Below are 27,462 nucleotides of genomic sequence, written 5' to 3'. Positions count from 1 at the left end.
ACCTGGGATGTATAGAAGCTTGGTTTTACTGGGGTTGAGCTTCAAGTGGTGGGCTGTCATCCATGATGCAATGTCATTACAGCAAAAGCCAACTTGCACTCCTTAAAAATGCAGCATTGTCTGTGATAGTACTAAAAATCAGCAACAATAGTGAATGTTACATCAGATTTCTGATAATGCAGCCTCTTAATGTTGAGTGTTCTGAAAAAAAATCACAAACAACAAGTTCATATAAAATAAAATTTAGGGGCTTGATTTGTTTTGGAATTATAGTGAGGCAGCATGTTTTTTATAGTTTAAAACTGACTACATAATTTGATGAGTGATCCTAGAACATATCTCCTCTTCACAAGCTTGGGTTTGCAAATAGAGCAAAAATGGTTGTATCCTGTCACCACAGCATGCTGCATTTGTCAGCACATATATGTATATACACACATAAGCAGACATTAGCAAGGCTCACCACTTCCTGTGTTAGTCTAAAAAAAAACTCACATAGAACAGCTTTCATCTGTCAAAGAATGGAAAAATTCTGAACACCCATGCACATAAACACACAGTGAAGATTCATCAACTGTAGGTTTTCTACTTTTTTCTATGCTTCACCTTTATCCTGTACTTGTTATTAATCATTAATATGTATTAATACAATAATATAATAAATGTTCACCTCTGGGTCAGTCATGGTCTATACATAGTGTATTCATTAATATGCTCATGGTGAATTCCTTACAGAAAAAAGGCAACTTGCACTTAGGCAACTGGGGTTGCATAATGATGGAGCTGATTAAAACTGATGGACTGATAAGTTGTTGTGAGAAGTTGTTTAAAAAAAATCAGTTGGTGTGACTGTCATTTAAAAACATACATGTATATTGTTGTATGAAAGGTGTATACCTTTCATACAACAATATACATGTATAAAAAAAATGTGTGCATGCATATCTTATGTATATAAGATATGCATGCACACATTTTTTTTTCCAGATGCTTAATGGTAACTGTCCCTGTTTTGTTTTTTCCATCCTCTACCCCATCACCAACATAAAATAAACCCACAACTGATAGGTGAGCTGGTCAGGCAGAATATTTGAACATCCCATTAATGATGCACCAGAGTCATCTCCCTTTCAAAATGAAATTTTCATTTTTAATTTAGTGTAACATGTCCAAGTATGTAGTATCTTAGAAGCAAATGTGAAACTTAGGAGAGTACTGAAAGTAGATCAAGTACTGAACGTAGACTAAGGTTTAGAAATCAGTTAAGTTAGATAATCAATACAGGTAGTGTTTACTAGATAATTCAGAGCAGATCTAAATACTAATAGATGCAGCTTTGGTGTGTGCATACCTTGAAACAGGGCACTACTAAGTATATGAAAACACCAGAAAACAACAGAAGCTTAGAATACATACAATACATAAATACAGAATACACTGAACTTCCTTTTTTTGAGCATACTTAAGAAAAAACAGCCTAGGCAGAAGGAGGCTATAAATAGTTTGTGTGTGTGTGTTCTTGTGCACTGCATGCAAAGAAAAGAATAACAGAGAGAAGGATGCTGAAAAACTGTGGATGAGTGTGTTTGTGCATGGGCACTGCATGGGTACAAATTTACTCTGTTGTCTCACATGGAGCAAATGGGCTTGGAGAAGACTTATGCCAAGTGTCCACTCCATGACTTTCAAAATCTCTGAATTGCTATACAGCTCATACTACATAACATTTTACTCTTGTGGTTTGGTTGAGAATAGATGTGCACATTACACATGGTCACACACTAGACAATCCTTCAACTGAGGAGACAAAAACAAAAACTTTTCCCCAACAAAAAGTGCCAGATCCACGATACCGCTCTTTCATTGAAATACAATTGCACTGTAATGAAATGTGTGTGTATGTTGTGAGAAGGAGGGAGGGAGTACATGCTTCACATAAGCATATATGCGTGATGTAAGAAGTTTGCAATTCAAATAAGAAATGGCAGTTAACTACAGAGGGTTTTTGGGATCATTTGGCAATAAATACCAGATTAATAAATACCTGAGATTGTAAATAATTAAATGTGTCAAATGTATAGATAAATTAATAATATACTTTTAAATTATATATGTGCTTATTTCATGATTTAAATGATGCTACCAACTACATAAACGAAACCTTGAAATTAAAACACTTTCACGCTTTGAAACACAAAAAGCTCGGTAATAACTGAATCCACAGACTCATCATGAGGCACATCAAGACACAAAAGCCTTCCTCTCTGGACCCCTTACAGTTCACAGAAAATCCCAGCCATTCAACAGATGATGCAATTGCCACCACTCTTCATCTGGCCCTTACTCATATGGACAAAACGTATACCCATCAGATTGCTGTTCATAGACTTCAGTTCATCATTCAACACCATTATTCCTCAGAATCTGACTGAAAAACTGAGAATACTGAGCATGATCGCCTTCCTCTATAACTGGTCCAGGACTTTTTGACTGGGAGACACCAGTCAGTCTGGATCGGGAGCAGCATCTCCAGGATCACCACATTGTTGGTGTGCTCAGTCCACTGTTGTTCATTCTGATCACCTATGACTGTGCAGTAATGCAAACCTCAAACCACATCATCAAGTTTGCTGATGACACAACTGTGGTAGGTCTCAGCAGCACACAATAAGTCATCCTAGAGGGAGGAGGTGCAGCAGCTAACAGGTTGGTGCAAAGTCAACAACCTGTCTCTGTATGTGGAAAAAGACAAAAGAGGTGGTGGATGACTTCAGGAAAGTATGCAGTGATCACTCCCCAATCAATATCAACAACTCCTCTGTGGAAATCATTATAAGCACCAAGTTCCTTGGTGTCCATAAAGCAGAGAACCTCACCTGGACCCTCAATACCAGCCCAATAGCCAAGAAAGCCCAGCAGTGACTCTACTTCCTGAGAAGGCTGAAAAAAGATCATCCACCTACCACCATCCTCAACATGTTCTGCAGAAGGAACAATAGAGAGCACCTTGAGGATTACTGCCTCATTTTCCAATTGCTCCAACTTAGACTGCAAGACCTTGCAGAGAATAGTAACTGACCCCATCATCATGGATGTTTACAATACCTGCAGTTTCCAAAAAACTACCAGCATTGCAGATGAGCCAACACACCCCTCACACAAACTCTTCTCTCTCCTACCATCTGGGAGGAGGTACAAAAGCATTTGGGCCCTTACAGCCAAAGTGTGGAACAGTTTCTTCCCCTATGCCACCAGACTCCTGAGCTCTCAGAGACTGACAACAAATATTTAACCCATGGTCATCGACACACGTGCTGACGTGTCAGCTTTGATGTATTGTGATGTTTTTATTAATATATTTGCAGTAAGACACCGTAGAAATATGGCTTGAACATTTCCTGAGACTGTAGAATATGCCCTTTCTGTAGGATTTACCCTTCACATCAGAAACATTTCCTTCCATGTTCAATCGACATATAGCTAGCTAGCAAAAATGATCTGCAAAACGTTTACAGCTGCTGAAGTTGCAGCGATTTTGGAAAGTAGTGATGAAGATAACAGAGCTTTAGAGCCTGAGGGGCTTGATTTCTTTGATGAAGAATATGAAAATAAAAGAGGTCGATGGTTAAGTGAATGTTATTTTACAAAATTGCTATAATAGTGGCTTTAGATTCTGTGGTCATATTTAGCAATGTCTACTACTAGCTAGCTAGCTAGCAAGCTAAATGCTGCTTCTGTGCAAAATTTGATTTTGAATACAATACTCCTGACTTTTGTTTGACAAAATTCATTGTCCATTAGTAAAAGTTTACTTTGTTAAAGTTTTTGTGTGTGTGTGTGTGTGTGTGTGTGTGTGTGTGTGTGTGTGTGTGTGTGTGTGTGTGTAAGGTAAGTTCTGTGCTGTTCTGTGCAGCTGAGACTTTTGTGTTTTTTGCCATTTTTTGGTAATTAGTTGTTATGCTCATTTTTCATTTGCACACATGAAGCTTGCTATATTGATACTCCATGAAGCTTGACATGTGATATAGTCATTGTTCACGTTTTTATTTCAGTCTTTCTAGGATTTGGTGAAAGTCATGTGATAGACCACACTTTTACTCAGTAAATGCTTACAAAAAATGCCATTTTAGATATTTAATACACATTTCTATACTATTTTATTCATATACTTCATTGTTTTTGTGAACCAAACAATTTGGTAAGCTTCAAACACCAAAACAGTTGGTTAACATTAGGAAAGATATGTTTTCACCTGTAATATGATAATTGGACCTCATATTTTCAGCTTCATGGCCATATTTATTTATGCAGTGCTCTAGGTCGCGTATTAAGAGAGCTGAGATTGGTCCGAACATTTTGATTTTGAAATGGGTATCATGCTATAAGTAAGAACCTTTAAAGTGAATTTAAGAAAATATGCAAAAACAGACAAAATGCACTGAGGCTTCAGTGGGTTCAAAATTACTGTATTCCATTTAACAATGTTGTTTTCTTAAATTATGGTACTGTGGGGTGACATAATTATGCAATAGGAATACTTGTTAAAATATGACAGTATGGTATATCCTTTGCACATCCACTCAGTGATGTGCACTGGTCAGTTCATACTTATGTTCTTTTGTGCACCATGGTCCTAGAGGAGCATTACTTCATTTCACTGTGCACCTCTATATAGCTGAAATGACAATAAAAAACCTCAACTTGAAATCTTGACATTTCTTTCTTTATGGCAATCTGTAATCTGCATACAATATTTTTATATGGTTCTTAGGAAGCTTTCTTTGTCTTTAAAGTCTTAGAACAGAACAGAATGTGTTGTCCTACTTGGTGTGGTAGAGTACTGAGGGGATCAAAAAGAGAGTGAGAGAATGAATGAGTTGGAGATTTTAAGTTTTTTGACAAGTTATTTTTTTTCTAGGTCAGAGTCTCCCCAGGTGATAGCATAAACTAGGCCAGCTATAGAAAGACACATTAACAAAGTAAATTAAATGAATGATCTGACATCTATGCCATCATTTGAGCCCTACACCTCACAACCACACATGAATGAATGACTGTGTACACACTACCATTGTAGGGAAAGGAGGCACTGGTGGTAGTGGTGGCTAAAAAGTGGGGGTGAGGGGTATTAACAGTGTTTAATAAAAAGGTTAAAAAGATAAGCTAATGCTTTATGGGTATCCATATAAAACATTTAGAGCATCTTACATACAATACTTTATAATGCATTCATAAATATTTACCACAACATTTCAAATGTATACATTATGCATGTAATATTTGCCAAATTATATAGGTAATAGTTTCAAAGCACATATATATATGCTCGTTGCTTACACACACACACACATTTTATATATATATATATATATATATATATATATATATATATATATATATATATATATATACACACACACACATACATACATATACATACATATACACACATACTTGCTTTGAAAATACTACCTATATAATTTATGAATTTTAAATATTTTCTTTGAAAATACAAACATATTTACATATTTTGTATTTTATATATTTATATACAGGTGGATACCACCATTACCCCAAAACATAAAAATTGGGAACCTCCTTGTAGCTTATTACTGTTTACTAATACCTGGTGCTTGTAGAACTGTTGAATAAAAGCAATCACACACTTGAGGTCATGCTGTTATACTGAATATCAGCACAGCTCTGATTCAGCCACTGGCATGAGCCTACAGGCCAGAACATAAGATAACAAATGTGTGAAGATGTCAAGAGCATAGCATAACTCAGTGTTTGCATATGTGCACCAGAGAGCACCATGTCTTACCATTTGTTAACTTCAAGGAACACATCATATGAGTTGTCAAACTAGGCAGGAAAATACAAAAAATTCTGACATGCTATATTTTTCATTGGGGTCTCCCAGATGCCTCATTGCTGTGCTCGATTGTCACACTACAAGGCCCATTACTCATCCCTGACACAGGAAATGTTTTGGCTGTAACTCAGATTTTGACATGATTTGTATAAAAATCATAGTTTGAACCTGGCATAAGTGGCAGATGACCTACACATGTATTTTAATTAAAAAATTGAGGTCGTTGTTTCTTCAAGGTTTAGGCCTAAACTACCTAGATTGTCATACTGCTAATAATACTAATATAATAGATGCTATAACCAAGATTGTCATCCAATCTGTTTCCTAACGCTGGTAACTGATATAATTGAGAAACAAGGATCAACAATGGTGGCAGTGTTTAAACAAAAGACATCATATATATGTTCACTGTAAACAGAGGTTTTTAATAGCTTGACTGTTTAGAACATTTTGAGTAGTAGATAGCCATAATGCTTTAAATTATGGTCCCCTTGCACCATATTGGTTTTGGTGAGAAGTTCACATTACTGCTGTCAATTTTAAATTCCTCAGTGAAATGTTAGAAAAAGAAAGGACTGACTGAACTCATGTGTGTCAACATGATGAGACCAATCATGGGTTCTTCCTGGCTTAAAATGAGGCCATCCCGATCACGTGCACGCATATTCAACTGGCTCACTTTTTAAATGCAACGTAAGCCTATTTTATGACTTCTAATAATTTTATATAAGTATATAATTATATATACTTACAATTTTAGAAGCACATAAAAGTATATAATTAAAATTATCACATTAAAGCATATTTAATTAAAAACTTTAAGAACCCTATTCAACATTAAATACAATATAAAGGCAATGTGTTAATTTCCAAAGTTAACAAACAGCAACGGTGTTTAAAATGTCAAAGTCAAATTTCTTTATTTATATATATATATATATATATATATATATATACATATATATATATATATATACATACATATATATATTAGCAGTTGCATATAGAAATATATTCGAATTCATGTGCAAAAGACACTGAAATTTTTTTTTTTTTTACAACCTGGATCAGGGTCAAAGTCAAATTAATTTAGTGCTTTTTACAACAGATGTCACAAAGCAGTTTTACAAATCTTCCAGTCCAAGCCCCCCAGTGAGCAAGTCAAGGGCAACATTGGCAAGGAAAATCTCCCTAGAGCATGAAGAAGAAACCTTGAGAGGAGCCAAGACAATAAAATAAAAGCTATTGTTTTCATTTACAGTTCATGAGGCCGTCTTGCAGTGTATCTGAACATATATAACCTAAGAAATGTACAGCATCCCATCAGTAACATGAATTATTACTTTTCATTAGAGATGGCACCCTACCAATTTTTCTGGTACAGGTCTGACCCCGATATGATGCATTTTAATGTTACCCTATATTAATACAGATTCAATATTTTTCATTAAAAGCCACTGCGGAGCTGTCGTTTAACTGTTTTGTGTGAGATGTATTATAGACTATTTTACAGATGGCATGTTTGGATATGACAGATGAAAATAAATAAAATTCTAAAAAACAAAAAAACTTTGTTTACAAGACTATTGACATGACATTTGCTCTCTTGAGAGTACATTTACATCTCTTATTGAGATACTGCCTTGGTCATCACCTGTTTGGTTGTCAGCTTTACTGTACTTACCCTTTACACGCATGTGAACACACACATCACTCACTCTCTCTCTCTGCTCAATATGGCTGACAGAGAGAGACTACTATTACTGCGAGTTCCTCTTCACTCAAGCTCTGCTTAAACCAATATAAATCTAATCTGATAATGTTTTCAAGATGGTTATTCCTTCCTATCTAGCATTTTTGCTGATATTGGCCCAATTCCGATACATATCGGATCGGTGCCATATCTGCTTATCACGGGCATAACTGCAGACCAGGTGTTGCATCAATTCAGCTGTCTTTCAAATTTGCATTCCCTTTAAGGAATCAACCACTCAGACACACGTTCACTGAAAATAAATCACATTTATCTCGGCATCATATAACAAAATATAATACATAATACAGTTTCTTTTGACTAAAACAAGCATTTTTTGAATAAATTAAATAAATGAAGCAAAGACAGCTTGTAGAGGAAACACTTTGTTGATTTAAGTTTAGCCAATACCTGCATTAACCTACCACAATACACAGCTCTTATCTACGCTGAAATCAGTTTGAGGCCTCGGGAACAAGAGCAACAAAAAGCACTTAAGAAATTTTTGTAAAAAAAAAAAAAAGTTTAATAAAATAAAATAAAGACTTGAATAAAGAAAACATAGCTGATCAGATGCTCCTGGTCAGCCAGACAACAAAAAAAAAGATTTTTGCTTTACCTACTATATTCAGCCACCAGTTCTCACAGAATTACACAGACTTATATAAAAGCCTCCGAGTGTTGACTGTGAGATGCCGCAATTATTATCCTTCTCACTCAACAACAATACAAGGAAAATGCTGTGCCACATTCAGACTTCACCAGCTTTATGTGCACACAAGCACATGCCCTATGCACATTTACACATATACACATACAGATGTGCACATGCACAAACACAGAGCTTCCTTTTGTTCCACATTTGACACAAGTCTTATAAGATCACTTCCTTCCTACAGCTTCCTGTAAGATCACATACTGATTTTGGGAAGAATGCTTTTTACTAACTTCCAATAGCATGAAAGTGCAAATACAAAGAAACATACAAACAACCACTGATAAGTATAATTTCACCAAATGACAATAATGTCTAATAAAAAAAAAGAAACAAGATACAGCAGATCCTCAAACTGTCAAACCTCAAACTGTCACAAACAAACAGTATAAATGAATAACATCCTAAAATGTCCTGCAAATTTCATTAGATTTACAATACTCAAAAGAACATACAATACTCAAGTATGCTTACCTACTCTAGGTTTTAAAGCTTAATCAGGGACCTAGACTATGCCATACTGTGTTGTGTGCGAGTGTCTATATAACTGGGTGGCAGGGTTTCAAACCATTTTCACTCCATAATGGCATGTCCCTAAGACATCTAGAACATGGCACTCACTTACATACAAACTTCATCTAACATTTAAAGGGAACCCATTATACCTCTGTTACACAAGGTGACAGTTCCCTTGGGTCTTAATGAAATGTCTAACATGCTTTGGTCGATACAAATATCAAGCACCACAGCACCCTTCTCACCATGTCAAAACAGGCCTGCTCCGAATGCCCAGTTTGAGTGCTTGTTCCTTTAAATGATAATGAGCCACTGATAACGGTAATGAACTGTTCACCCCACCCCCTCTTCCACAGGGTGTGTTAGCGGGAGTTTGGCTTTGCACTACTATTGCAACTGTTGGGATGAACCCAGAGACTTGGCTGCCAGAGAAAACATTGTGGTGCAACAATATATATTATAACTAGAGTCAGACCCCATAAAATTGCCCAATTTTATGCCAAATTGGAGCGTAGGTTCTCTAAGATAGTCATTCACTTAGGAGCTAATGATATACACCTTCGCCAATCAGAAATGACTAAGAATAACACTGTAGAAGTGTGTCAATTTGCGAAGGCAATGTCCGAAGCTGTAGTATGGTCTGGTCCCATGCCAATGCAGCATGGCAATATAATGTACAAGTTATCTTTGCTGAACTGTTGGATGTACAAGTGGTGTTCACAAAACAATGTGGGGTTCATAAATAATTGGATCACATGTTAGGGCACGGCCATTTAAGGGAGTATGGTATCCATCCTACTAGGGAGGGCACTGCTTTCTTTTCTTGTAACATAAGCCACAGTCTTATTGACAGACCTAGCTAATCTTTGACAATTCAGAGCAGAAGACAAAGATGCTAAACCAACCGTCTGCTGATTGCTACAAGACGTCACCAAAGGTTCACTATATTGACACTGTGTCTGTTTCCCGAGCTAAGCAGAAATACAGAAAAACAAGAAAAGCGTGTCTTAATAACCTAATTAGTATTAAAGTAAGTGACTCAGAACACTGCCTGCACCTTTCATCTAAAGCTAGGTTTACTAAATGTTAGATCCCCAACATTTAAAGTCCTCATGATAAATGAAATCCTCATAGATCACAAATATAATATACTTTGTCTAACAGAAACCTGGATCAAGCCACATGAGTACATAGCTTTAAATGAAGCATGTCCTTATGGCTACAGCTATGTACACCTCCCTCATCTAACTGGCTGTGGAGACGGCACTGTACTTATTTATACTGACACATTACGCATAAACCAGAAAGCTAATTATGAATTCAAGTTCTTTAAAATTATTTTTACTAGCATAAACAATGTAGCCATCAATAATAAGCCCACCAGCCTCTTCCACTAACTGGCATCCACAGGCCACCAGGACCCTAATCAGAATGTATTAACGAGTTTACAGATTTCCTCTATAATCTACTCATTTTAGTAGAAAGAGCCATTATTGTTGATGATTTCAATATTCATTTTGATAATGCACTAGTTCCTCTGAGATTGGCCTTTAGTTCAATATAAGAATCATTTGGTTTCTTCCAATGTATAAGAGAACACTCTGGCAGACATATGCTTGTATACATAGAGAATGTAGTCATACTACCCCAGTCTGTTGCCATCTCAGACCATTGACTCATTTCATTCGAACTACATATGAGCCACAATATACTAACCTCGCCTCGCTCCCACATTAGACACACAATCACCTCAGGCAATATATTCTAGATTTATTACGAATCTCCCAGACTTGTCATTTGTGACTGGAATACCCTCAAACCCCAAGGAACTTGATCAAGTGACTGAATACTTAGAATCAATATTTCACTGCACACTCAAGGATGTTGCTCCACTTAAAAATAAGAAAATTGGGGACAAAATGTTAGTACACTCAAAAAATAAATGGTAAATGGTGCCACATTAAATGTGTAGTCTTACAGCTCGCATGGAAGCAAAGCCTTCTCAAGTATAGAAAGGCACTTATTACCACTCGAACATCTTATCTCTCAACCATTATAGAAAATAGAAATCTAGGATTATTTTTGTTATTTAGTACAACTGCACATCCAACTAAAAATAAAATGGACACTAATTCTCAGATTACAGTTTCACACAGTAGTAATGTGCTCATTAATTTCTTCTTAAGCACATTAGAGATAACATTCAGAGTATTGACGTGACATTGGGCAACTACTTAGAGATCAGAAAAGCCAAGCCAAAAAAAGACTCTAGAATTCTTGACATATAACCACGTACCTAAACTTACATCTCATCTTCAAAATCCTCCACTTGCTTCCTAGATTTTCTGCCCACACACTTTCTAAAGGAAATCCTACATAAAGTAATTGAACCTTTACTAAACTAAATAAACCCCTCTTTGAACATCGGCTACATACCTTATTCAAATTAGCAGTAATTATCACTTGAGCACTTATCAAAAAAGTCTAACCTCAACCCATGTCAGCTGTTAAACTACAGGCCAATCTTCAATCTTCCATTTATTTCCAAAATCCTAGAAAAAGCTGTAGCTCAGCAGCTAAGCTCATACCTGAATCAGAACAAGATACATGAAGTCTTTCAGCCAGGGTTTAGGCCTTATCATACTATGAAGACAGCACTAATTATACCAGTTAATGACCTGTTGCTGGCTTCTGACCAGGGTTATGTCTCTTTGCTTGATCTGAGTGCAGCATCACAACATCACAACATTCTACTAGATAGACTCAAAAATGTTGTTGGGATTAGGGGAATAGCTCTTTCCTGGTTTAAATCTTATCTAGCCGGTCACTAACATTTTGTTAACAAAAATGAAGACTTTTCAGCATACAACAAGGTTAGCTATGGTGACCCACAATCTATTTTAGGGCCTCTGCTTTTTTCTTTATATATGCTACCTCTAAGTGACATTATATGTAAACACTGCTAGTTTCCATTTCTACACTGATAATACTCAGCTATATGCCAAACCAGAGAACATACATCATCTTAGTATGATTGAAGAATGCATAAAGGATGTCACATACCAGATATTGATAAACTTTCTCTCACTTAATCCTGACAAAACAGAAATGGTTCTATTAGGCCCATAGACAGCCAGGTCCTTGCTCACTAACTAATTAATGAACTTCTATGGTCTCCCAATCACATCTTCTCTAACAGTTAAAAATCTTGGAGTAACTATGGATTCAAAGCACATGTGCATAATATTTCTAGGACCACTTTTCTCCAACCTTTGCAATGTTTTGCAGGAATATGCTCCTCACATGATGCAGAAACGCTAGTCCATGCATTTATCACTTCAAGATTGGACTACTGTAAAGCCTTACTATCTGGCTGTACCACTAAGTGCCTAAACAAGGATCCAGCTAGATCAAAATGCAGCAGCCAGAGTTCTTACTAGAACAAAAAGATCTGATCACATTACTCCTATCTGAGCTAATTGACTCCCAGTAAAATTCTGTATTGATTATAAAATGCTTCTAATAACCTACAAAGCACTGAAAGAGGACAATGCCGCTGCCCCCCCCCCCTTGAAATCTTGGTTCCTCTCAAGGTTTCTTCCCTCATGCTCTTTGGAGTTTTTCCTTGGCACTGTTGCCCTTGGCTTGCTCACTGGGGACTTGAACTCAGACATTTGTAAATCTGCTTTGTGACAACTGTTGTAAAGAGCACTAAATTAATTTGACTTTGACCCTGACCCAGGTTGTAAAAAAGGTACTTTTTTGTGGCTTTTTCACATTAATTAGAATATATTTCCATATGCAACTGTTAATGTTTATCTATCTTGCGCATCACTTTCATCAGCATACTGTTTTAAGTGTCTCATTACTTTTTAATTTTAATCTCTGTTTACTTCTGTTTATTTACGTTTAAATGGTTGTATACTTTATACCTATACTGTTTTGGCACTTTTTAGTAATATATAATTCTGTATATATTATATCATTTAAATAAAGATCTTTTATTATGCACTGAGCTAGAGTAGATTAGAGTAGATTTCGTCCTTCTGTACACTTCTGTGCTGATGAATTACTATAATATAGAATCGATACACCTTTGCAAAGCTAGTTCTCAAGCCTTGGGAGACGATATTCAGATGGGAGGCAGTATAATTCTAATGACTCCATTAGTGATGAATATATGGGAGCCAAATCTGAAGGGCTTGTTTTATCCAATGTTTTCTGACATCTGCAGCCCACAAGAAACTTACTCAGTTGTCTTGTTTCACATTTTGTGGGTTGGTAAGCATTCCAGATGCACAAATGTATGTGCAATGTCCCCTTTAAAGAGCAGCATCTATTCAAACCGCACACAACTGCAGTTTCTTAGGCATTTTATAAATTAAAAAAAAAAAAAAAAAAAAAAAAAAGAAAAAAAAAAACAGCCACAATAAATCATATTCATGTCCCATGTCCTTCATGGAAGATCTTTAAATCATTCTGAGTCATAACCATACTTAAAGGAAAAGCTCACAGAACAAAGTACAATGTAATAACTGAAATCACAAATTAATTACAATTAATTCTGCTATTTCTGTCTCATTGTCACAAGCAAAGATCTCAATTTGCTTTATCTAAACATAAGTAATTTTATGTTTGGAAATCTAACCAGTACTGTCCATTCAGTGAAATGTCACAGCTAAATTTACAATGAGTTGGCACATTTGGTATAAGTATTTTTCAATTTTAAAACTTTGTTCTATTGTAGCAGTCTAACTATGTCATGTCTATCAACCATTAAGAGCAGATAAGGTAGCACATTAAGGTTAAGTGGACTTTAAAAGTTTTAGTTACAGTACTATATATGTATGTAGTGCACTAGACAAAGTTTCCAGTGAAACAGGATGTTTCTGATGAAGGGCCTTCATCATACGTGAAAGCAACGTGATTCTGAAGCTCTATGAGGTGAAACCAGTTCAGAAATGTCCTGTTACTCTAGAAACCTTTTTTAATACATCTACATCTTTAACCACAATGTACTGCAGTCACTCTGTGGAATTTTCTTATATATGAACACTTATCAAAGAATGCGGATTTGAGACTAAAATAAAAAATAAAATCAAGATAAAAATGGTCCAGGGCGGACCTAGTGATGTCACACCCATTTCCTGCATAACATCATTTCAACTAGGTTAGCATACAGAAAGGTTTGCAAAAGTACAATAAAGAGTTGCATTTTGTTCCTTTGTACCCATAGCTAGCTCAGGAGAGTTTTTCGTGAAGGCAAAAATAAAAAATAAAAATAAGTAAAAGGTTTGTACACAAAGCACAGTAAAATTCTCCGAAGAGTAACAGGGCGAAAATAATAATCTATGAATCTTGGTGCGACACTGTTTCTAATGAATTGGCCAATTGCCAAGAGCTGTTTATTGCCTATGCAAATATACATGGGTTGTTAGTAGCAAAATAAATCAAATTACAACAACGAATGAAGATATACAGATCCTCAAGTCAGAGTCCTGTGTATGTTTGCACATGTGGCGCGATTAAATTCTCTGCGCCTGCCAACAGCCGCACGATGAAGTGTGTGGCACATCCGCTATGTTTCAAACGCCGGGCTAAAAGATCTTTACATACTTTATGCCAACACAATTAGGGAATCGGTGATGCTCCGTTACTTTACTACTTTACTGGACCGCTGTGGTAGTTGTGTAATTGAAGCAGAACTGAAGGAAACGTAGAAAACATGAGCCACTGTTGCAACATCTACAGCACTATCAACTATATTGACGATTGATACACAAAGTAGGGAGCCATGTCCTTGCGTCGGCGAGGGAGTACATTTACGCTTATTGCCTAAAGTTGCAGATCAACAGAGACGCCTACTATTGTAACGCATTTTAAGATTTCCTTCACCCCACTGTTTCTGCATCATTTTCGTCATGGCAATATATCAGGAACGATATAAAATTATGAGGCAGGATACTTACCCCGCACTGTTAAGGTAGCTCCAAAGTAAATCGTCAAAAAATTACGTGATGTACCTCATGTTGGCTTTGCACGGTTTCCTTCTCTGCAAAAATGAATCGACAGAAGTGGCTTGAAAGGAAAAGGCATTAGCGGTTTTGCTAACCGAACGCCTCTACGTACGACGTCAATACGAACGGGCGGGGCCACTAACTTGCCGTAAGAAATGACGGGGGAAATGCAAGCACAACTGTAAAAGATTATATCTGAATTCCATTCCAGAAGGTCTCTAAGAAGTGTTGTAATATTCGCTGTATGATAATCGCGTGATGGGGATTAAGGGAACTGCAGATTAAATCCCTTCATTTGGGATACCCTGAAGGTCAGAAGACATCAGGTCGCGTTGATTTTTTTCTCTTGCCACCAGGGTAATTAGACAGTTCCAATATTATCTAATGTGGTAGCAAACTACTGAACCTGTAGTGTATTTAATTTGGGAATAAATGTAACTTTATGGACTTCTAATGTGTTACATTGTGGGTTTTTGTTGTTGTTAATGTCATATTCCTCGTGATAAAAACGCAGTTTTCTGTCTGTCAAAGTAGCCAACATTTATTTTTTTACAAAAACAGACCTTATATTGTTCACATTAAAAAAAAAAAAAATCATTGGCTGATATTAGCTAAACAGCTTGCTATAGCCAAAATCTAAGGATAACCAACATTAGCTAATTAGGTAAAAACTAATCTGATAAATCTGATAAATTTCCCATCTGTTTTGGCATCTTTTCTGAACAGGTTACTTCCATATCATTGATATCTTACAGCAAAAATATTTGCAATATTAATAGCACTCACACACATAAAGGAACATTATCAATTGAACCAACAGTCTCACCAGAAGATCTTGATGAGACATGATAAGTAAACTTTAATATTAACTTCCTGCATAATGATAATCTGGAAAAAAATAAATAAATCCAAATTACTACTCCTTATGTAATTTTAAGTTTCCTTGAAAGTGAATGTTTCCATTCCCTATATTTTGAAATCCCCCTTAAAATGGAGGAATTCCTTAAGTTTGCTGGTAACTATAAGGGCAATTGGAATAATTGGAATGCACTTTCAGTTAATCAAATATCATGCAAATCTGCATGATTATGTGGCATAAAATCTCTATAACTCAAATATCCTTAGTTTATCTTTTCCACTTTATCTCCTATTATTTTGTATGTTAGTAACATTGTTACAACCCTGTCTAGGTGGTGAGGTCGCAACAGCACTGTGAAAATACTGGTAGCAGGATGGTATGTGGAATGATTAAATCACTGGACTGAACTGGCAGACAAGGTGAAATTTTGTATATTTAAACGGTGAACACACACACACATATATATATTCATACACCACACACACACACACACACACACACACACACACACACACACACACACACACACACACACACATATATATATATATATATATATATATATATATGTGTGTGTGTGTGTGTGTGTGTGTGTGTGTGTGTGTGTGTGTGTGTGTGTGTGTACACAAACACTGAATAACATATGTTGGCTAATTGCTAACATAACAAACAAAACCCACACTACCAAAAGAAATACCACAACTAACTACACAGGACAAAAATAAAATACAATCCCACACTAACTTCCTGACAATAAACAGAGAATAACCCCAAACCCAAACAAACAGGCACCACTCCCTACAGTCAGTAATTATACATATAAACATACACAAAAACCTTTCATCTATCACAGGGATCACAATAATAAAAAAAAAACACAGGGAATGCTGACATACAGATCTACACAAGCACAAGCACAAGCTAACTAGGGATATCACAAGACAAGGTAAGGTAAGCACAGAAAAGATTACAATGAATGAGCTTGGGCAAGCCACCATCTTCTTCCTGCAGGGTCCTTATATAAGACACAGTAATCACTCAAGGAAGGGCGGGGCCAGCAACAAGGTGCACAGAGAGTCCCAAATCCCAAACTGGACCAGGAGCGCACTGCAGCAGTCGAGGAGTGTAAGAACCCCCCACGTGTGAGACATGTGGGAGAAAAAAAACAAAAGAACAGTATGTATGATCTTTGACCATCGCATGAGTCATTGGTTAGGGTTGCACATCTGTTTTAAAAACACCAAAGGATTATGATCAGTATAAACAGTGATTAGATCTAAACTACCATCAAGATAAAGTGTTGCAGAGCAAAAAGGAGAGAAAGGGCTTCTTTCTCAATGGTACTATAAGCTAACTGATGTTTTACAAACTTCCTTGAAAAGTAACAAACAGGGTGGTCAGTACCAGCTGAATCCTCCTGTAGGAGTACTGCACCCACACCAGTACCACTAACATCCACTTCAAGTTTAAAAGGCTTTGTAAAATTTGGAGCAATGAGTATGGGTGAACTACACATAAAACTTTTCACAGAGTCAAAAGCATTTTGGCAAATTGGACTCCATACAAAGGAAGTGTTTTTGCATAAAAGCGAAGTCAAAGGTAAGACAACATCTGAGACGTTTTTACAAAAGCAACGGAAATAACCAGCAATCCCCAAAAACTGATGTAGGTCCCGTTTTGTCTGAGGAACCAGAAAAGCTTTGATGGCTTGTACCGTAGCATCCAATGGACGCACCTGTCCATGACCCACTATTTTTCAAAGGTAGCTAATCACGCTTTTTCCAAATTCGCACTTTTCCAAATTTAAGACTAATGAAGCACCTTGCAACCTAGAGAATACAGTCTCCAGTGTCTTCAAATGCTGTTCCCATGTATCTGAATATACGTGCACGGTGATTCACATTTGTTTTGTAACTACGCCTTCCAGGATTGCACACACCTGCGTAGGGTTTACTGTTTGTGTGTCTATTTAAACCCCTGTCAGTGTGTGCACCAGTGTTGATCATTGTCGCTATTTCTGTGATAATTCTGATCATTATAGCTGCAACGTTGTTTTATGTTGTTTGTTATTAATGTATAGGTGTTCTATGTTTAATGTTAAGTGTACAGTCATGTTTTCAGTTAGTGTTATGTGTGAGTGCCACCCTTGTTGTGTATGTTTAATGTCATTAAATGTTTTACAACATCAAGGGAGTCTGTGCGTCCTGCCCCGCACCCTGCAGCACTTGGGCCAGCAGTAAAGTTACAAGAAATATCCTAACTGTGGTAAGTATTCAGAATAAATCTGTATTCAAATCATTTTATGTTTTTAAAAGATATCCTATTCAGAATAATTATTCTAAAAATGTTTGAGAGACTTATTGTTGTGGACTTCATGCCTAAAAAAAATCACATTTAAAAAAAATCTGCAGATGTTTAATAATATTTCCAATTCAATTTAAAAATGTATGTTTCTGCACACCATACTTGCTATGTAGGTAGTTACAGCTTATCTGAGCAATATACAGTATAATGCCACTGAAAAAAAAAATGTCTCAGTGACGTTCTTGAGCTGCTCTAGGACTAATATCAGCAAGTAAAGTTTTAACCTGCTCCAGCTGTATTAACTAAGCAGGAAACCTCCACAAGAAGTCAGCCATCACTGTAAATTATTTTGAATGTGCACACAGGTTTTGGAGAAGCAACTAATGAGGTAGAGACACATTAATTAACTTTGGTTTTTTCTTTATTTGCAGGAAACAAATTTGGCCAGGCCAGTTTAGGAAATTACTACCATTTCTCTGAACCTACTACTTCCTACTTTATATTAGAAGGTACATTTCTGTGAAAACACACTCATACCCCCAATGGACAATTTAAAGAACTACATTTCACTATAGCCCCTTCACTCTGATAATGCTAGTCTAATTATTTTTAAAAAATGTTTAAATTATTCTATTGCACCTATAGAAACACTTGCTTGACTAGGCCATAACATTAATGTTTAAACAATAGGCTTTCTTGATAACAATATTGTGATTGTTTTGTTTTTGTTTTTTTGTTTTTCAGTTCGGTCATATTCTGTGGTACAGGTACTTTTTTGATTGTCCTTACTTTCTCTTATACTGGGTGTAGCCCTATAGCATACATTTTATGTCCTAGAAATTCCCTCTTTTTCCAGCATTGTGTAATTGTTCAGGTTAGCTTCATGGAGTATGTTACAATAGTAACTTGCTCAGAGTTTAAAAGAACCCTCACCAGTATATCACCCAGGTACACCATGACATTTGGAATACTCTGCAAGATTCTCTCCATGGTCCTCTGAAATAGTGGGGTTGGATGAAACCCCAGTAGGTAGTCTGGTGCGTGTATACAATCCTTTGTGTCTGTTTATAGTGAAATATTTCCTGGATCTTCATTTAGCACAATCTAATGGTAGGCACAGCTCATGTGCAGTTTAGAGAACCACTCTATTTCAGGTACGTGAGCAAATAAATCTTTTAGGGATTGGGTTGTAATCAGTTAATGTATTTTCTTCAATTCTACAGTTGTATAATATCATAAGATTCAAACATTATCACTTATAATATTTTTAAATATTATTTTCATTATCCTCCACCATCAGGAACACCACTGCCATCGTAAAAGGTTGCTGGATGTGTGTGAACAAAGCAGGTAGCTCTTTTATAAATTGGAGAAGGTGTCTATAAAGAGTACAGCTGAGAAATTGTTTTATTGTTGCAAAAACATTAAAGAACCTATAAAATACCTCAGTCAATATCTATCATAACCATTTACATCTTTTAATTGTTTTAGGTTTGTAGGATGATCATAGCTTTGCTGTGTGTTGCAAAACATATTTTTCCCAAAACATTAGACAGGTTTTGGTAACAGGTTTTTGATCATTTGGTTACACAAAATCTAATCAAGCAAATCACAACACAATATCTGCAGCTGACAATTTCAAATCTGAAAACATTTCCTCAAATTTGGCCCCACTTACCCACTGCCTGCAAATTCAACTCTAAACTAATCAACAGACTACTACTGGTCAACAGCCAGTGTTATGCAGTCATATGGGACATTGCTCCATGCCCTCTCACATCTACAGTGAGAAACTGGTTTCTGGCTCATCCACATTTGTCTACCTAAATATTTCCCTAATGTCAATACTAGTGAGGAATAATTTCCACTTGGAGATGAAAGTATATGACTAAATACCAATTTTAGATGCTATGAATGAAACATATAGGACAATCACTACATCAGATTGTCAGGGCTGGATCAGGTATGCCCCGAGACTTTTCCCACATTGCATTGCCAGGGCAAATATTCATTGTGTTTTTTATTAACACATGTGGCCCAATATCAGGGAGAGGGTAGATCAGACAGAGTAATGCAAATGACAAACCATTTTCTTGTATTATGTATCATATTACAGTATTTTTGTTAGATTTTTTCGTGTAAGTATTCATTAATATTACAGTACAATATTGTATGAAACTCAATACAGTTTTTCACAGGAGCTAAACAGCATTGGCCAAGCCATCAGTAAATGATGTAAATTCCAAAGACATAAGAGCAAATATTTGTGCATAACAGTGAAAACTTTCTAATCAGTCTCAATTCTTAATGGATGTTTTCTTCATGGCAGTAGAAACAGTTAACACGAAAATCACATGAAAGTGATCCACAACAAAATGACTCCATCTCATAATTACCAATCCCAGCACACTTCCTCAAATTGGGTCCAACTTATAATTGCTTTACCACTGACCTTTGAATCTAACTCTAAACAAATCCACACATGATAACACAATATAAAAGTGTTTGGGGATTATGTGGTTTTCCTCTGAACACACAGTTGAACAAGACAGACAGGACTGAGGTCAGAGACGACGTGCAAGACAAAGGGGGAGAGGAAGAGGTGGATGTGGACAAAGATAAACTAGAGCCACTATTGTGGACCACATTGTGAATCATGGAATCACACATGAAGCTGGTATAAGGGAGCAAGCAAATGTTCCACCATCATGTGTGGAAGAAATTAGTAAAACAGAGTGAAAATTAGTAATGTACCAAAACATTCATGTGATTTATTTGTACACATTTATATGTAATGCAAACGGTAGTCATGCTTATATATGTGCTACAGTAAAAATCAATATTGAATGTATCCAAGCTGTCCTATATTACAAGACCTCAATTCAGATATGTAGAATTGAAAGATGACCTGTAGCTGCTGGGCGACGCAATACACACACACACACACACACACACACACACACACACACACACACACACACACACACACACACACACACACACACACGCATGCATCCATTTTGGTGCCTTCTTTGTGTCTCTGTCAACTGGGGTAAAAGCTTATTTATCTCCCTTACTGGGGATTTAGGTCTGAACTTTGTCCCTATAAAGTAGTTCATGAAGGAATAATGCCATATAAAATAATTAATGATTCTTTCATGTATCTTGGAATGAATATCTCAAAAAACCCTAAGGATATATACAAACAAGCTAAAAAACAAAACTGAAATGTACCATTGTCATTAATATGTTGAGTCAGTGCAATCTTTTTTTTCCTCTTCCCAGGTTCCTTTACTTTTTTTCAAAATATTCTAATGTTTGTCCCATCATCTTTTTAAAACAGTTTAGACTCTCTGATCCTGCCTTTGATCTAGACACTTAGCTCCTCAATTTGTTACTGAATATTCCTGCCACTCTGTGGCACCCACTGTTTCATTTAAATCTGCCTGGGAGATGGATCATGGTGTTGGTCTATCTGATGAGGTGTGGCAGGAATGTTTTGAGGAGGAAACACCTTTGTGCTAGCCAGGCCAGACTACAGATTACATTACTCCAAAGAGAAATTAAATAAGACCTATCCTGTCTCTAAATTGTGTGACATGCAATGTATTTGATGATATCTTGGACTATACTTTCTGGTTCTGTCCCAAAATATCTACTTGTTGGGCCAACATATTCAAATGCTTTTCTGATGTGTACAAAAGAAAGATTATTCCCAACCCTGTATTGATTCTAATCATGTGTTCAGTTACCTCACAATCATTATCATATAGTTAATAGCAGGCATTATTGTTCAGCATGACCTTGGGAAAAATGTTTTTCTCATTGACTGGAAATCTGAATTCCCTCCCTCATTTTATGCATAGCTTTCCAAAATCGTTTCATTTACACACTTAGAGAGATTATGATACATTAATGCAAGCTCAGTTGGGAAGTACAAAAAGATTTATAGGCTTGAATGTGAAAAAAGTGAACTTCCCCTTTAATGGTCAATGTAACTGATCCCAGTCACTGAACAGCACTCATTGCTTTATTGTACATTCATTGTAATATTAACTTTTATTAACTTTTTAAATATATTTAATTTTGCCTTTTAGAAAATTAGATAAAAAGAAACAAAAAGGACAGAATAGCAGAATAACACCCAAATACAGATCAAGCTAGGCAATGTTAAAAATTGTGCTTACATAACAATATAAGACAACAAACAAAACAATACAATTCAAAATTAAAAAGCAAGGTGTATACTACTTAATTCTTGATAGTTTGGAGGAGACATCATTGAAATAAAATTCCAAGAGTGAATGACACAGTTGGTTCATTTACAATGGAGGTGTTCAATGAAAGGTTCCCATATATATAACCAGAGTAGTGTGGTGACATGGAAGGGGGAAGTAAATAAAGAGCATATGTAGACATATGGGTGAAAGAGTTGAAGAGGGGAGCGTGACAGTACATAGGATTTATATGTTCTCATCTACACTACATTAATATCACTGGACTATTTTGGAGACTGTGCTACCAAATGATAAGGTCATTCAAAGTTTTTTTTTTCATGTATGGCTTGCCCATAGTCAAAATTCTAAGCACGTGTCTAGGCTATGACAAAAAAATATCTGTCTGGTGAGGTACAAAGTCCTCTGCTGACCGTGGTGGCCTACCTAATCATGAATGCCCTGACTGTAACCCCATACAAATAAGACTTTCACTTAGTAATCACATTCCTCAGGAATTCCTCCACAGACTTATGACATCCTCTTTTATGGATGAGGACCCTTCCCCACAAAAATCACTCTGTTTTGTGCCTGTGTCGTTGTTCTCTCGTCAACTGCTGATGAGACAAAGGTGAAATGAGTTTTTATGTTGCATACTTAACTCACCATCACACTATTGGCAAGAATGCTAAACAGCTAACACATCTGACTAAGTTCAAGCTCTTGAATTTCACAGGTAAAGAACATGCAAAAGTGAGAAAGCAAACACAAGTTTCAAATTAAGCATCTTAATAGAACAAAGGAAAACAAAACCTGTGCACAAACAAAAATTAAAGCAACCCAAATTAACATTAACCTATTATACTACCCAGGCCCACCGGTGGGCCAGAAATCGATCATGGTGTATATCCAACAGTATATCTGAGGCCTTACCAGTCCAATGTAGGCAACCATGGTACCATATTAAAGCTTAGAATATCTGCTTTTCATGAATTATGCCATTTATCTTTAAATATATTCATAATATAAATATTTTGATTGCAAAATACCTTGCCAGGAAAGTTAAAATTACAAAATATTAATTACAGTATGAATGTTCATATTTTTCATTAAGGCATATTTTAACCAATGTAGACATATTATACATCAAACAGACAGGCTAACTCTCAGGATTCTGACAGTGTAAGCCATAATACTCTAAAATGTATGACTTTCAAATAATAAAAAATTATTCCAAACAAAAACATTTTCCTCCCAAGCAACAATATTAATGGCCACCAACACACACACATGGGTCATACTGAAACAATTCATACTCCTGCCAAAGTTAGACTGTCCCTTTCAAATCAAGGCCAAATTTGTGTATTTACTTCAATCCATTCTTAAGTAATACTCATTTTTGTGTAAATAGTACTTGGATAAAACAACAAGTCAAAATAAGATACACTGATTTTAAAAATTATTAAAATATGACCCTTACGGACACATATCACCACAAAGCTTAGGCTGTAAGCTTTCCAAAAACATGTCAATCAACTCTGTACACCAAATAGGCACAGAGTTATGATGATGCGCATCCAAGAAGGTAAAATGTTAAACAAGGAAGGCACAGGCACCTGAAGTAAAGCAACAATGCAGTTTTATTTGGCAATAACAATCCAAACAATAAAACTGACTTTAAAAATGGCTTCCAAACAGAAACCAAAGAAGAAAGTATTTTATGGTGTTGGTGAGGTTTTAGCAAAGTTGGAACGAGGATTTCCTGGAGTCAGACAAAGACTGGTGCAAACTGTTTCTTCAAGTTGACTAATTTTGGCTCTGTTTCTAATAGTTTACTTATTTTATCAAGCATTTCATAAAAACTTTGCTTTTATTATTGTCACTTGTGTAATATTTGTTTGTATCTTGCAATAGAAGGAATATGGATCAGATGAGGAGTGGGAGCTTCCAATTCAGACAAAGAAATGCAGACATTCCTTCACCTTTCTGGATACCCAACCACCACTTTATCCCCAACCCCTCTATAAACTACATGGCTGCCACCACCACCAAGTGGAGACTGTTGGCAGAGGGGACCATCATCACATTGGAGTCTTGGCAATAGCCAAATTATAGACCAAGACCAAGCCCCTCAGCACTGGATGTACCTTCCAAATGATCAGTGGACCAATGAAAAGCATCCTGCACTCACTTTGGATACACAGCCACTGCCTCATCACTGAGCTCAATATAGGAGACCTATGTCAATCGATTCGGTGCACTGGGTTGGATAAAATGGCTCCCTGGTCAGGACATCAGCAACAATGTTATGTAGCTATGTAATTGGTCTATACATATGTAAAACATGAGAGACTTACATGTAAAAGCCACTGGTTTCACTGTTGTTACTTCCTCTAGCATTTGTGAAAGAACAGCAGACCGCCCATTGCATGCACCAAGAGCATAAAGAGCTTGCTAATTAAATGCGGCACCTACTCATTGAAAAAAGTGTTGTTTTTGTTTCATTCCTGGTTCTATTTCCTTGTGCTTCTTTGTTTTAATTTTGTTCTGTTCCACCTCCTTGCTTGTATCCCCACCTGCAATTATGTTCACATGTGTTTTGTTAGTCTTCATCAGTCTCTGTGTTTAAGCCCTGTGTTTTGTTTCCGATGTTGTTATTTTGGTTAATTTGGTTCTGTGTAGATTTGTTTCTTGTAAGTTATATATTTGCTTTGCTCTTGTTTATGCTTATGTTTTCTACATTGCTTCCCCTGTGTTTGATGTTGCCTCGTGTTTGGTTTATATTCTTTGATTTTGTTTGTACATGCTTTTAGTTTTTTATTAAAGTCCTTCTGTATTTGCATCTGTCTCAATTGTTTCAATCAGCTCTGGCCCGTGTATGTGACTTGGCATTTACATCTCTCTCAAGACCTCATATGGTATGGTGAAAAGGGTCCAGAAGCAACTTTATTTCTTAAATACACTAAGGAAAGCCAACCTGTCCAAGCAGCTTTTGGTATCCTTCTGGACCATATAAAGTATATTTACCTACAGCACCTTGGTGTGTTATGCTGGTTGCTCAGTGGCTGATATAGTTCCCCAAAGAGACATCAAATCAGCCAAGAAGATCGACACGCAGCTACCTGCATTAAAGGACTCCTACAGCACACAATGTCTCCAATGGGCCACAAGCCTCTTCAGAGGTGCATCTCACTCTAGTCACCACCTCCTCACCATGCTACCCTGTGGAAAGTGCTACACGTCTATCAGGATATGCATGTCAAGGCACCACCTTCACTGCTAACCCAGCTACCAGAGTATAAAAGAATGCAGAACAATGAACAATGTTAATGTGCAATAATAAGCTGCTTTATTGCATGCAATATGTAAACAGTGTGCAATAATTGTTCACAATCAGATGTACACAAAACATTTGAAATACTTTGTATTTTGTAATTTGTGAATCTCTAATCACATCTTAAAAGTTTATTTCATTTGGTTACTACAGTAAATATTTTATTATACACTATTTTAGCACTATCAAGTACTACACCTTCAATTTTGTTGCACTGCTGTGCAATCTAATTCTAAAAGTTCTAAATATTCTAAAACTCTAGTTGCATTTGCTTCATTGCCTGGAAAGTCTGCCTACACCCATTTATCCAGACATGTGTTGTTCTTGAAGGTCACTTCTATCCCTTCAAGCAAGGAGCCTTATTTTATCATCAGTCCAAAAAGACGCTTTGCTTTGACAGAGCAGCCTTCAGTAAATTATTGGTAGAACATGACCTACCCATGAAATGACCTCAGCTTCTTTTGAGATGGGTGTCCCTTCCGTAAGATCATCTTCAGTAATAGCCTTTACCTTGTCAGGGTCAGTAGCAACTCCTTCCACTCTGATAATATGGAACTTCAACCATCTCAAAAGAAATTGGCACTTCATAGGAGCCAGCTTTAAGTTGTGAGTCTTGAGATGCTCAAAAACCATGCCCAAGTGCTACAAATCCAACTCTTCTGTTTGGCCAAACAAAGGTTATAACTTTTGAAAAGTGCTGGGGATAGAATTTAATTCAGATGACCCTCAATTCTGTGTTCCATTTAAGAAGTCTTTGGGAATGTGCATGCACTGAAAAGAAATTAGCACTAGGTCTGTAAGGAAGGGCTTCATGGCAAGACCATATTGTGGGTTTCATGGCTACATTTGTCAAAGCTATTGGCAACAATACAAGACGTATTAGCACAGTGGTTTAAAATCTATTTACAGTAGAATTATTTTTTATTTATTTTGATTTAAAAATAATTTGTTTCATTTCATGAAATGTCAGTTGTACCACATTTATTATCTTGGCATTGTATGACAAAAATCTTAGCTAGATAGATAGGTTAAATAACTTTTAGTTTTCACTCTACTGCATCTCATGTTGTAGCTAATTAATTAGCCATTAGGAAGCGAGCAAGCTAATTATGAAGAAATCCAATTACTGATTTATTCATGAAGCTAGCTAGTGTGTTGTCCAAATAGCGAATAGCCTAAAATAGCCTATGGACTTGAACAATTCCATAGAACTAAACACTTAGGTTAGCTAAATAGCTAATGTTAGTCAGCAGGAGTGTGTGCTGGTCAATAATTTCCATTTGAAATGTATTAGCTACATGCCAAAGAACTGAGAAAGAAAGGTTTTAAAGAATTACATTTAGCCTAGTTATCAAACTTGAAGACACTGGAACAAAGCCAGTCAACACCCTCCCCCAACTGTATCTCAGATGAGAGGGAAAGAGTTGATGTATGAACAATAAAGTTACTACCAATACTAACTGGTAATGTAAAAATGGAAATGTCTATTCTTACAACCCAACCATGTAAAAACTATCTGGGTGGCACTGAGGGAGAGTACCCATTTTCCATTAAAGCCATCTGGATGGCAAAGGAGGGAGTGCCTGTCTTCCTTTAAACTGCTGGGATGGCACTGCGAGTTTGTGAGAGTTTGTGATTTCTTCAGCATTGCTGGTTTGACAGTGCATGAGTGATGGAGGCCAATGACAATGAAACAACCAGGCGTCTCGGACTGAGGGACTGGATCTTCAGAGTTGGCTTGGATAGAGAGTCATAGGCCTTTAACAAAGAAAGAAAACAAAACAATTAAATAAACAAGACAACATGAGATTTGAGCCTTTCTAACTGAGAGAGGCTACTGACTTATTTAGAAAGAACAATTTGAGTCTTGATTTC

At 36.4% G+C, this 27,462-nt stretch overlaps 1 protein-coding gene across 6 annotated transcripts in view; it reads right to left on the bottom strand.

The window, feature by feature from the left end:
* ppp1r16b (protein phosphatase 1, regulatory subunit 16B) overlaps window positions 1–14,994 on the bottom strand; it is a 74,249-nt gene extending 59,255 nt beyond the window's left edge. For 5 of the 6 annotated variants that reach the window (XR_003410684.2, XM_027010738.2, XM_027010739.2 and 2 more), the window contains exon 1: window positions 14,829–14,993. The gene's annotated coding sequence lies outside the window, so the exon portion shown is untranslated. Of the gene's footprint in view, window positions 1–14,828 lie in introns of all 6 variants that reach the window. The other variant, XM_027010740.2, reaches the window with a different exon arrangement.
* Between the last annotated feature and the right edge of the window lie 12,468 nt (window positions 14,995–27,462).

The sequence above is a fragment of the Electrophorus electricus genome, chromosome 3 (assembly GCF_013358815.1).
Source record: "Electrophorus electricus isolate fEleEle1 chromosome 3, fEleEle1.pri, whole genome shotgun sequence".
Lineage (NCBI taxonomy): Eukaryota > Metazoa > Chordata > Actinopteri > Gymnotiformes > Gymnotidae > Electrophorus > Electrophorus electricus.
The sequence above is the reverse complement of the archived record's forward strand: the minus strand, read 5'-3'. Positions and strand labels throughout refer to the sequence as shown.